Genomic DNA, 13,987 nt, shown 5'->3' with positions numbered 1-13,987 from the left:
TCATCCAGTCCAGCATTTTGCATGATGTACTATGCATATAAGTTAAATAAGCACAGTGACAATATACAGCCATGATATACTCCTTTCCCAATTTGGAACCAGTCCATTGTTTCATGTGAGATTCTAACTGTTGCTTCCTGATTTATTTTCTGACTATATGATTTAACGTGATTTTTCCCTTCTTTTTTTTTTTGGTCTATTTTTGTCTAATAGTCTAAATTATTCTGTACTTATAGATAAATGATTTATAAATTCATGTGAAAAGATTAAGTAACATGTTAAGTAAATAATATGAATTTACAATTAACAGTTACTAAAATAAAAAAATGTAATCATTAAATCACACTCCTTGCCAAAAACATCATGTTAAAATATATGTCAATGTAATCCACATTTTGCATTTTTTTGCATTAAAAAGATTGTATACATATATTTATTTCCAATTTTAAAGAATGCCCTTTATTCATTCTTTTTTGGATTCTAAAGAAGTGAATTCTTTGGTGAGAACAGTCAATATTGTCAATAGAAATATAATTTGAATCTATTGCTGTATACAAAATGTTTGTTGCTTTTTCAAACATTTCCTTGTGAACTTTTCTATACAAAAATGGACTTTTCTCCCCTTAGGTTATATTTCACAAGGATTAGGAGTACTATGTTTCTTTCTTTTTATATCTGCCATGAAAACTCTGCCTGCATAAAATGGGCCAAACTGGCTAATTTTCTACAGCTATTTCTGATAGTCACTATGAACAAGAATAATAAGTGAGATATGTAACCCAAGTCCTCCCACTGGGAAGAGACTTCATCATCATCTGTCTAACACTGATGTAGCTCCTTAAATGAAGGATTTAATACTGAGCTCATTTTGGAAATATACCAGAGCCATCTTTGCTCACTAATGCCTACTGGCAGTTGAAATGCTATAGTGGAAATATTTCAAAAGTGACTCATAAGATAAACCATGCGTTTGTCTGAACCTTAGGATACTTAATATTTAACACCTTTCTTTCACTTAATATATATTAAAAGACTAATAATTGGTTTGCATGTTCACATTACTTTGCCGACAAAGATTTGTATAGTCAAAGCTATGTTTTTTCCAGTAGTCATGTATGGATATGAGAGTTGTACTATAAAGAAAGCTGATCACTGAAGAATTGATGCTTTCAAACTGTGGTATTGGAGAAGAATCTTGAGAGTCCTTTGGACTGCAAGGAGATCCAACCTTTCAATCCTAAAGGAAATCAGTCCTGAATATTCATTGGCAGGACTGATGCCGAAACTGAAGTTCCAATACTTTGGCCACCTGATGTGAAGAACTGACTCATTTGAAAAGACTGTGATGCTGGGAAAGATTGAAGGCAGAAGGAGAAGGCGATAAGAGGATGAGATGGTTGGATGGCATCATTGACTCAATGGACATGAGTCTGAGCAAGTTCTGGTAGTTCGTGTTGGATAGGGAAGCCTGGGGTGCTACAGTCCATGGTGTCTCAAAGAGTTGGGTACAGCTGAGTGACTGAAATGAACTGATTCATATTTTTAATAATTCTATATATCAACTAATTAGTAATCAACTGTTGTTTACTTTTTACTTTATTAAAGTATAGAATTATATTAAGAATAAGTCATGCATCACAAATCAGAGGTGATTACATATGATTAGCAACAAGCAATCTTTCAGATAATCATACTTTGTGTGTGTGTTCAGTCATTCAGTTGTGTTCTACTCTTTGTGACACCATGGACTGGAGCCCACCAGGCTCAGCTGTCCATTGGAATTTTCCAGGCAAGAATACTGGTGTAGGTTGCCATTTTATACTCCAGGGGATCATCCCAACCCAGGGATTGAACCCACATCTTCTTCACATCACCTTCATCACAGGCAGATTCTTTACCACTGAACCACTGGGGAAGCCTCAATCATACTTTAAATCCACCTAAAAACATAATCAGCAACAATAGTAAAAATTAAGAGTAAATACAGAAAAGCATTAGTTGACATGAATTTCACTGAGTAATTTAACAGTATATTTTGAGGACTGAAATCAGTTTTATTACATGTACCTGTATTGACAAATACTAGACCATATCCGTGTCCTTATTTTAAAATACTGGGGACAAGCAAGTATCTGCTTCTGGAAGATGTAACAATGAGACAACTAAAACAGTTTTCTTACTAGGACTAGTAGCTTGCTTAGAGTTTACTTCAAGATCCTTACTTCACATTGTACATCAATTCAAAGCCAAAATATCACAAACTCTGCCTAATCTCAACTAGTTTCACACATTCCAATTTTCACCTTCAGATCACACAACCCCAGTTTTCAAAGTCTATAAGTATACTCTCCTCACTTCTCTTTCATGGAACACTCTCTCAAGTTGATGTTTCCTCTTATTTAGTAAGACTAACAAACAGCTTTGCTTACTCAACAGCTTTTCAGTGGTCTTTTATGAAGGAGGAGTCAACAGTACCAATGCATTTGAGACATTACATGGAACTAGATTCTTTTCCACAAATTTATTCTTAGAAAGAATCTCAGCTTAGCCCATACACAAATTTAATTGTAAGAATGTTTATTATAATACTGTGTTCAGTTCAGTCACTCAGTTGTGTCCCACTCTTTGCGACTCCATGGACCACAGCACATCAGGCCTCCCTGTCCATCACCAACTCCCAGAGTTTACTCAAACTGATCTCCACTGAGTCAGTGATGCCATCCAACCATCTCATCTTCTGCCATCCCCTTCTCCACCTGCCCTCAATCTTTTCCAGCATCAGGGTCTTTTCAAACAAGTCAGCTCTTTGCATCAGGTGGCCAAAGTACTGGAGTTTCAGCTTCAACATCAGTCCTTCCAATGAACACCCAGGACTGATCTGCTTTAGGATGGACTGGTTGGATCTCCTTACAGTCCAAGATATAAGAATGTTAATTACACACACAAAAAAAGAACATTAATCACAATACTGTGTATAATAGAAGGAAAAAAATTCAACATTAGAGGATTTTTTACTTGAATTAACATACTTATTCATAGGATGGAATGCCATAAAAATCATTAAAAAGCAAGTATTTAAAATAGACATAGTATTCTCTTAAAGGGAGTAAAGTGATAATCAAAATAATTATTGCCTTCTCTGTGTTAACTAATGAAAATAGTCATAGCCTAATAGTTGAACGTAGTGTTTTATTCAATGGGACTTTTTAGGACTTCAAGCCCAGGAGACAGCTTCTCAAGTAACCCTGAGAAAACTCCTCTGATGAAGCAAGGGGAAGAGTTGCGTTATATAGAAGTTTGTAACAAGGGTCGGGTAGTCTGAATGTCAAAAAATTGTTGTTAATTAAGGGAAATTAAATATCTCAAATTAAGAAATTTAGGCTTTTCTATGTATAGGAAGATGCAACAGTCTGGGCTTACTGAAATCATTCCTTTTCTGTGCATCTCAGTTACTGGGGTCAGTAGAGTTTGAGCAAGCTCTGGGAGTTGGTGATGGACAGGGAAGCCTGGTGTGCTGCAGTCCATGGGGTCACACATGAATGAGCTACTGAACTGAACTGAACTGATTTTGTATTCTCACATCCCCCCTCCCCCAAACTTCTCAGTACTCACCTTAGGGAGTGGCAACAATTTGATGGCTACCAGATAGCAGGCATTGTTCTTCCTGGGTGCCCTCTGGGCTCCAAAATTCACATTTGGAGGGCCAGAACAATGATGACTGTGACATCCTTGTTTATTGATATCACAGGAAATACTCCATTTCTCAGTTCATCCCCATGGTAAGAAATTCAATCAATATTTGGGAGACAATTCACAACCCCCTTTTTTTTTTTTTTGTCCCATGGTGCTGGGTGGCTTACCCTAGATCAGGCAAATGTTCTCATCGATATGTCTCTCCAGGTGTTAATTTCCAGATTAGAACCATTGATAGACAACAAAAAATTCTCTGGATCCTCTATCCTCTAACCTATTAGGATCCAGGAGATACTTCCCTTTTTGCATCTTCCCATACATAAAAAAGTGGTAAATTCCATAATTTGAGATATCTGGTTTTCTTTAATTAACAATAATCTTTTGATGTTCAGACTACCTGCTACTTGTTGCTAACTTCTATATATCCTGACTGCTCTATCTACCTTCCTGAAACAGTTTTCTCAATGTTGCTTGAGAAGCTGTTTCCCAGGCTTGAAGTCATAAAAATTCCCACCAAATGAAGCACAACTCTCAACTTAGGTTGTGACTCTTTTCTTTAGTTGACATCTGCCTGATCTAAGAATAATTGAGAAGATTATGACTATGAATTTATAATCTTCCCTTTAATTTTATCAATTTATCTCTTTATAATTGAGCTATTTTACTGATAGCATATGGATTTAAACAATTATATCTTCTAGGTGAAAAGCATCTTATAATTTTGCAGTGATCCTATTTGTACCTAATAAAGATTATTTTTTTAAAATTCTTGCCTTCCCCTCTACCAATCTTTCTCCAATTTTATCTATTTCTGTAAAGTAATATCTATTTTGTTGCAGCAGCCAAAAATATATGGCTCATTTTCACTCCTTCTTGTTTCCTACATCTTGTTCAAACTTTTTTTCACCCTCTGTGCTTTAATGACAAAATATATTTGTCTACTTTTTTATATTTGTACTTCCTATTCTTAAAGTTGTTACATCTCTTTTCAAGGATACTGTGACACGAATCAATTTCTTTCCATTCTTTATTTTTTCCTTTCATTCTTAACTCTTAAATTAATTCTAAATATAAAAGCTGGTTTGATCATTTGCAAAAGTAAATTAGATACACTAGAATCATCTCAACATCCAGTCATTGACATTTAATACATTTAAAATCCTGATTACAGTATATTCTTATGCAATATAGTTTGACATAACTCTTTTCTCTCCAGTTACATCTCTTACTATTCTCTCACACCAAGCAACTTCACTGATTGTTTTTACTGCAATCCATAGAGCTCGTTATTCACTTTATACCTTTATATATGCTTTTCAATTAGAATGCAATTCTCCAGCATTCTACTCTTAACTAGACAGGGCTTAGATCCTTCTCTTTGTCTTGGAGTATCTGTCCACAGGGTACAAACTCTAGCTGTGCGTCCTGGGGCTTATCTACCTCTTGCCTCACAGATACTATCTCAGAGTACCTTCTTTTCTTTATACATGCTTCTTTATTGCCTTTCAAAACTTCTACTATTTCTTTGTTTGTTTATTATTTATATGCCAAAAGAACATAAGTTCCATTAACTCAGTCTACCCTGTTCAGTTTCTGCTGCTGCTGCTGCTAAGTCACTTCAGTCATGCCCGACTCTGTGCAATCCCACAGATGGTAGCCCTCCAGGCTCCCCCATTCCTGGGATTCTCCAGGCAAGAACACTGGAGTGGGTTGCCATTTCCTTCTCCAATGTATGAAAGTGAAAAGTGGAAGTGAAGTCGCTCAGTCATGTCCGACTCTTAGCGACCCCATGGGCTGCAGCCTACCAGGCTCCTCCGTCCATTGGACTTTCTAGGCAAGAACACTGGAGTGGGTTGCCATTTCCTTCTCCAATGCATGAAGTTATTAAATTGCAATGCATCAAAATTAGAAAATGCATAAGGGCAAATATGAAATCTAGTAAGAAGCCTCTAAAACCTGAAAGCTACAAAACTATTCTAAAAGAAATTAAAGAAAACCTAGATAGCATATTCAAAAGCAGAGACATTACTTTGCCAACAAAGGTCCTTCTAGTCAAGGCTATGGTTTGTCCTGTGGTCATGTATGGATGTGACAGTTGGACTGTGAAGAAGGCTGAGCGCCGAAGAATTGATGCTTTTGAACTGTGGTGTTGGAGAAGACTCTTGAGAGTCCCTTAGACTGCAAGGAGATCCAACCAGTCCATTCTGAAGGAGATCAGCCCTGGAATTTCTTTGGAGGGAATGATGCTGAAGCTGAAACTCCAGTACTTTGGCCAGCTCACACGAAGAACTGACTCATTGGAAAAGACTCTGATGCTGGGAGGGATTGGGGGCAGGAGGAGAAGGGGATGACAGAGGATGAGATGGCTGGATGGCATCACTGACTCAATGGACATGAGTCTGAGTAACTCCGGGAGTTGGTGATGGACAGGGAGGCCTGGCGTGCTGTGATTCATGGGGTCACAAAGAGTTGGACACAACTGAGCGACTGAACTGAACTGAACTGAAGTAAGTGTAGAGATGTATCTTTTTCATATAAAAGAAGATTCACTATTGTTAAGATAGCAATTCTTTCCAAATTGATTTATGAAATAGATTCAGTTAAATTCTAGTAAAAATCCCAATGCTTATTGGTAGAAATTGACAGTCTTATTCTAAAATTCATATAGAAATTCAAAGGACAAAGAATACTCTCAACAACTGTGGAAAAGAGGAAGATTGAATGGTTAACACAGCTGAGTAAACTACACCACGATCAAAGGGAATCTGGATTACTTTTTGTGAACTTAAAGCCCAGCCTGAACTCTAAAAATACATAGCTAAATGGACCACAGAAAATGCTTGTTTTTGCTTCCTTTTACCGCTGTATGTTCCATTTTAATTAATAGTTTTGAATTCAGCATTCTATTTCCTGTTCTCTGGAAATGTCTTCCTAGTGTTATTCCTGCACTGACCACACACACCACTAGGAAAAAGAAAAATGTACTTTCATTGTAGAACCAACTCTGATCCAATCTCCTTATAAAGTGTATCTCTCAGTTCTCATTGGGTATAGGTAAGTATGCAATCTCTCCTCTTCTCTATTCACTTTTGGCTATGAATCTTTAGGGCAACTATTTCAAAATAGCCTATAATCAGTATTATGTGATTTTACTTTTCATGAAGGATGTATTATACTCTCTATAATTTTTGTGTTGGGACTCCCCAGATGGCACTAGTGGTAAAGAATCCACCTGCCAATGCAGGAGATGGAAGAGATGCAGGTTCGATCCCTGGGTCCAGAAGACATCCTGGAGGAGGAAATGGCAACCTCCTCCAGTATTCTTGCGTGGAGAGTCCCATGGACAGAAGAGCCTAGAGAACTACAGTCCATGGGATTGCAGAGAGTTGGACACAACTGAAGTGACTTCGCATGCATAACTTATGTTTGGGCTTCCCAGATGGCACTAGTGGTAAGGAACCTACGTGTCAGTGCATGAGACATAAGAGACATGGGTTCAATTCCTGGGTCAGGAAGGCTGCCTTGAGGAGGGCATGGCAACCCACTCCAGTGTTGTTTCCTGGAGAATCCAATGGACAGAGGAGCCTGGCAGGCTATAGTCCACAGATTTGCAAAGAGTAGGATGCAACTGAAGCAATTTAGCATGCACACACTGTTTTTAATACAATTCTACTCACCTAACTGGAATATCCTAATTAAAAGTCAATCATGGCATTGTTAAATCATATTCAATAGATGTTGTTTTGTGTCTTTTAGTAGCAATCATTTCTACAATTTCAAACAAGAAAAATCAACCTTAAACACTCACTTACACACACACACACACACACACACACACACACATACATACACTCAAACACATATACACACTTCCTGCAAAGGTTCACAGAACCCTCTGTGGAGGGTTCACAAATCGTTCAGATTAGGGAGGAGGAGATAATGTCACTTTTTCTTTATAGAACATTATTGTTGCTGGGCAGATTTTCAGGAAAGAAATGATCTCTTTAAAAACAGACTCATGAGTTTAATATCTTTCTTTTCAAGTCTTTGAGAGTAATACCTTTCTCTCACAAAAGACGGGCCAATCTTTTGTGCTGTGTTGAAAAGAGAGTATTTAACATGTAAATGATCTGATCCTGAAAGAATCTGTTCAGATCACAATTAGGCTGTGGGCCATGTCCTCTAACAATGTGGCAGAGTTATTGCAAATTATGTTAGACCAAGGATCAAGACAGGACACATTCTGAAAACTGACCTGGCTCTGTATATTGCTTTTAGGTTGTAATTCCCCTAGGAAAACTTCCTTACTTTCACCTTCCTCCCTTTCACCTTCTAATAAATACTCATGTTAAATAAATTGCAGAATGTTAAATGTTCTATAAAATCCCCAGGACCAAAATAGAAGCTTGCTGCTGCTGCTGCTGCTAAGTCACTTCAGTCGTGTCCGACTCTGTGCGACCCCATAAACGGCAGCCCACCAGGCTCTGCCGTCCCTGGGATTCTCCAGGCAGAACACTGGAGTGGGTTGCCATTTCCTTCTCCAAAATAGAAGCTTATAATAGAATCTATTCTGGTAGCTTCTCTCTGAACCGCATAATATCACATTTATTGCATGGCTACTTTTTTTTTTCTTTCTGTTTTTCATAAGTTATTTGTATGTTTGAGAAGTTTATAATGCATTAGAAAACAATGCCTTAAATTCTTGAAGACATAAATTCTGTATCTCACCATATTTATCCACAAGCTGAGAACATGTGAAATACTTTCCAAAATCATAACTTTAAAAGAATTCCATATAAGATTCTATTTTCATCCTTGGGATTCTATAGAACATTTAAGATCCTGTGATTTATTTAATATGAGTATTTATTAGAGGAACAGGAAGTCCATTAGCTCTGTCTACCTGACGACATTTTATTAAGCAAAGATACCAAAGATGCCTCTTTAGCTGTGAGGAACTTCTCCCAGAATATCTCACCATGGAGATTTCTTTGGGTTGGCCCTACTCACATATTATTTAGCAAATGCCAATTAAAGAATGTTCCTCTCTATTCAGCTCCATAAGGATTGAGTCATTAGCCACTGTAGTCTCTGGCCTTTAACACTCCCTGAAAGGAGCTCAGGGTAGAGATCAGAAATGAGACATTCTGTGCTCTGGAAAAACTGGCAGAACAGGCCTTTAGATAGATATTTTCAGGAGAAAATTTTATAAATCCCACACTTAGAAAAGATCATGAACTGATGCCTGTTCGTTGAGACTAGCAGCAGCATTTTACCAGATGTGTGCTTGATCGTGCATACCTCTTTTGCCAAAATCACATATGTATAGACCTCCCCCACCCCTTGCCTCTCTGGAAGTTTCTCAGAGCTATCTGAGAGGCTGTTTCTGGTGTTACGCTCTTTAGTAAAATACCAAATAAACTCAGACACAGAATTTTTTGCTATGCATTGTTTTGTTTTTCAGTTGTCACATCTATCAACCCAATTATTTGTTTTGCTTCTCTCTGAGCCCTTCCTATGCCTGAACAAGCAGATTTCACAATGGAAAACAAATTTTGTCCTAAACATGTTTTATATTTTCCTTTGCCATTAAATACGTATGTACTATATATAAGCATTAGCTCAAAATCAAAAGCATTAAGCATAGAATAAAATTGTCTATTAGTATTGGTTAACAAAATTTTATATTGAAATTATTTTTTTAATAACTTGATATTTGAAGGAGAAGCATACTTCTGCTTGCATGAGCTAGATAAATGATTCTCAATGAACTATTAAGGTTCAGAGAAAGCGCCTTCACAATTTTAAGACACTCTTGGGTTCTGCACAATGTGCTCACTTATAAGGATAGACTCTACCTTTCCTTTTCATATTGAAGTTTTGAGTAGTGGGTGGGCTAAAGCACAGGGCCCCTATCAATCAGATATTTATAAAATATATTCGTATATGTATTTCTTGAGACTGAGAAAACAAGTTTTTTAATGAAAGAAAAATGTTTATCTACTTTTTATTCTTCTTCAAGAGCTTTATTGTATATGCTAAAAATAGCAAGTCTTTACTTCTATGAAATAAACTTTTAAAGTATTGTTTAGAATTTCAGTTTTGCTACTACTTCTGACTCAAGATGTCAGTAAGCTGACTGTTTTCAGCTTTGGTGGTATTTACTGTTCTTGTATTTGCTCTTGGCTAATGTACTTATAAGAGACACATCTTTGCTAGTGAGATGTATTTTTATTTATTTTCTATTATTTATTTATTTTCTATTTATTTATTTTATTTATTTTCTAATTCCATCTATGGTGGTAAAAAACCCATGAAATATCACCAGTAAACAATTAACTTGGGAATTTTTCATAAAAAGTCTTCTTTTTAAAAGTTTTTCTCATTGATGACCATGTAGAACTGTTGTGACACTATCTTTCACTTTGTGAAGTAGATAGATTATTGGGAAAAATAGAGTATAAATAGAATGGAACAATCAAGTTTTGTCAAGATAAAAGTGAGTCCTACTTGACAAATTCTGCCAAGAAATTACATATGGAAGATCTCTGAATGGGCTTAATGGAAATAAGATTAGGGTAGGAGTGGTAGAGGAAATACTATTCCTTCGATTTTACAATTTTGTCCCTACTCTAAAATAAATACACACATAAAATAAAGTAAACTAAAATTCTAAAAATGGAACAATAACTATCAAACCAGTGTGTAAGGCTTTGTTGCTTCCTGACATTTATACATAATCTCATAAGATAAATGCTAGGTTAAAGAAGTTGAAAATCAAATTTGTCTTGAATTTTTCCCAAAATTTCAAAGTATGGGTTCCAGTTAAAGGAAACAATAACATTATTCATTAAATGAAATAAATTGAAATATTTAAAATAGGAAAATAGGAAAAATAAATGAAATAGTAAAACAATAAAAATATTTGATTTTATTTTCACTTAACTCTAAACATAGTTATAAAATTATATTTTGACTAAAAATAATAATCTCATGTATATATGTTAATAAGTCATTATTACCTTCTCTGGTGGCTCAGAGTTTTGTCAAGAGAGCACACTGGTCATAGCAAACACCCTCTTCCAACAACAAAAGAGAAGACTCTACACATGGACATCACCAGATGGCCAATACTGAAGTCATATTGATTATATTCTTTGCAATCAAAGATAGAGAAGCTCTATATCAGCAAAAACAAGACCTGGAGGTGACTATGGCTCAAATCATGTGCCCCTTATTGTAAAATTCAGACTTAAATTGTAAAAAGTAAGACTAGTGAAGTGAAGAGCATTTGGGTATGACCTAAATCAAATCCCTTATGTTTATACAGTGGAGGTGACAGATTCAAGGGGTTAAATCTGGTAGACAGAGTATCTGAAGAACTGTGGCCAGAGATTCATAACATTGTATAGGAGCCAGTGACAAAATCCAGCCCAAAGAAAAAGAAATGCAAGAAGGCAAAGTAGTTGTCTGAGGAAGCTTTACATAGCTGAGGAAAGAAGAAAAGCAAAAGGCAAGGGAGAAAGGGAAAGATATACCCAACTGAATGCAGGGTTCCAAAGAATCAGATGAGATAAGATCAGATCAGTGGCTCAATTGTGTCTGACTCTTTGCGACCCCATGAATCACAGCACGCCAGGCCTCCCTGTATCACAAACTCCCGGAGTCCACTCAGACTCACGTCCATCGAGTCATTGATGCCATCCAGCCATCTCATCCTCTGTCGTCCCCTTCTCCTCCTGCCCCCAATCACTCCCAGCATCAGAGTCTTCTCCAATGAGTCAGTTCTTCGTATGAACTGGCCAAAGTACTGGAGTTTCAGCTTCAGCATCACTCCTTCCAAAGAAATCCCAGGGCTGATCTCCTTCAGAATGGACTGGTTGGATCTCCTTGCAGTCCAAGGGACTCTCAAGAGTCTTCTCCAACACCACAGTTCAAAAGCATCAATTCTTGGGCGCTCAGACTTCTTCACAGTCCAACTCTCACGTCCATACATGACCACAGGAAAAACCATAGCCTTGACTAGACGAAGTAATGTCTCTGCTTTTGAATATGCTATCTAGGTTGGTCATAACTTTCCTTCCAAGGAGGAAGTGTCTTGGCTGTAGTCACCATCTGCAGTGATTTTGGAGCCCAGAAAAATAAAGTCTGACACTGTTTCCACTGTTTCCCCATCGACTTCCCATGAAGTGATGGGACCAGATGCCATGATCTTTGTTTTCTGAATGTTGAGCTTCAAGCCAACTTTTTCACTCTCCACTTTCACTTTCCTCAAGAGGCTTTTTAGTTCCTCTTCACTTTCTGCCATAAGGCTTGTGTCATCTGCATATCTGAGGTTATTGATATTTCTCCTGACAATCTTGATTGCAGCTTGTGTTTCTTCCAGTCCAGCGTTTCTCATGATGTACTCTGCATATAAGTTAAATAAATAGGGTGACAATATACAGCCTTGATGTACTCCTTTTCCTATTTGGAACTAGTCTGTTGTTCCATGTCCAGAGACTAGCAAGGAGAGATAAGAAGGTCTTCTTAAAAGAACAAGACAAAGAAATAGAGGAAAATAATAGAATGGGAAAGACTAGTGATCTCTTCAAGAAAATAGGAGCTATCAAGGAAACAATTTCATGCAAAGATGGGCATGATAAAGGACAGAAATGGTGAGGACCTAAAGGAAGCAGAAGAGATTAAGAAGAGGTGGCAAGAATACACAGAAGAACTATAGAAAAAAGGTTTTCATGCCCCAGATAACCATGATGGTGTGGTCACTCATCTAGAACCAGAGGTCCTGGAGTGTGATGTCAAGAGGGCCTCAGGAAGCATTACTGTGAACAAAAGTAATGGAACTGATGAAATTGCAGCTGAGCTATTTAAAATCTTAAAAGATGATGCTGTTAAATTGCTGCACTCAGTATGTCAGCAAATATGGGAACCTAAGCAGCCACAGGACTGGGAAAGATCAGATTACATTCAAATCCCAAAGACAGACAATCCCAAAGAATAGCAAACTACCATACAATTGCCCTCATTTCTCATGCTAGTAAGGTTATGCTCAAAATCCTTTAAGCTAAGCTTTAGCAGTACATAAACTTACAGATGTATAAGCATGGTCTATAAGAGGTTCAGTTCAGTTCAGTCACTCAGTCATGTCCGACTCTTTGTGACCCCATGAATCGCAGCACGCCAGGCCTCCCTGCCCATCACCATCTCCCAGAGTTCACTCAAACTCACGTCCACTGAGTCAGTGATGCCATCCAGCCATCTCATCCTCTGTTGTCCCCTTCTCCTATCCCTAATCCCTCCCAGCATCAGAGTCTTTTCCAATGAGTCAACTCTTTGCATGAGGTGGCCAAATTACTGGAGTTTCAGAGCTATAAGAGGTAGGGGAACCAAAAGTCAAATTGCCGACATTCATTGAATTGTGAAAAAAGAAAAGGATGCAAGAAAGTAAAAGAGATACAGATGTAAAGAATAGAATTTTGGACTCTGTGAGAGAAGGTGAGGGTGGGATGGTTTGAGAGAATTGCACTGAAACATGTCTATTACCATATGTAAAATAGATGACCAGTGCAAGTTTGATGTAAGAAGCAAAGCATTCAAGTTGGTGTTCTGGGACAACCCAGAGGGATGGGGTGGGGATGAAAGTGGGAAAGAGGTTTAGGGTTGGGGGACACATGTACACTCATGAATGATTCATGTCCATGTATGGCAAAAACCACCACAATATTGTAAAGTAATTAGTCTCCAATTAAATAAGTTAATTTTAAAAAGAGAAAGCAAAGGAGTTCTAGAAAAACATCTACTTCTAGTTCATTGACTACACTAAAGCCTTTGACTGTGTGGATCACAACAAACTGGAAAATTCTTAAAGTGACGAGAATACCAGACCACCTTACTTGTCTCCAGAAAAACCTGTATACCAGTCAAGAAGCAACAGTTAAAATGGGACACAGAAAAATCAACTGGTTCCTAGTTGGGAAAGGAGTATGCCAAGGCTATATATTGTCACCCTGCTTCTTTAACTTATATACAGAGTTAAATGCCAGGCTGGACGAATCATCAGCTGAAATCAAGATTGCCAGGAGAAATATCAACAACCTCAGATATTCAGATGATACCACTCTAATGGCAGAAAGTAAAGAGGAATTAAAGAGCCTCTTGATAATGATAAAAGAGAGTGAAACAGATGACTTAAAATTCAACATTCAAAAAACTAAGATCAGAGCAGCTGGTCCTATCACTTCATGAAGAACAGAAGGGGAAAAAGTGGAAACAGTGCCAGAATTTACTTTCTTGG

This window comes from Bos javanicus, chromosome 11 (assembly GCF_032452875.1).
Source record: "Bos javanicus breed banteng chromosome 11, ARS-OSU_banteng_1.0, whole genome shotgun sequence".
Classification (NCBI taxonomy): Eukaryota; Metazoa; Chordata; class Mammalia; order Artiodactyla; family Bovidae; genus Bos; species Bos javanicus.
Note: the sequence above shows the minus strand (reverse complement) of the source record.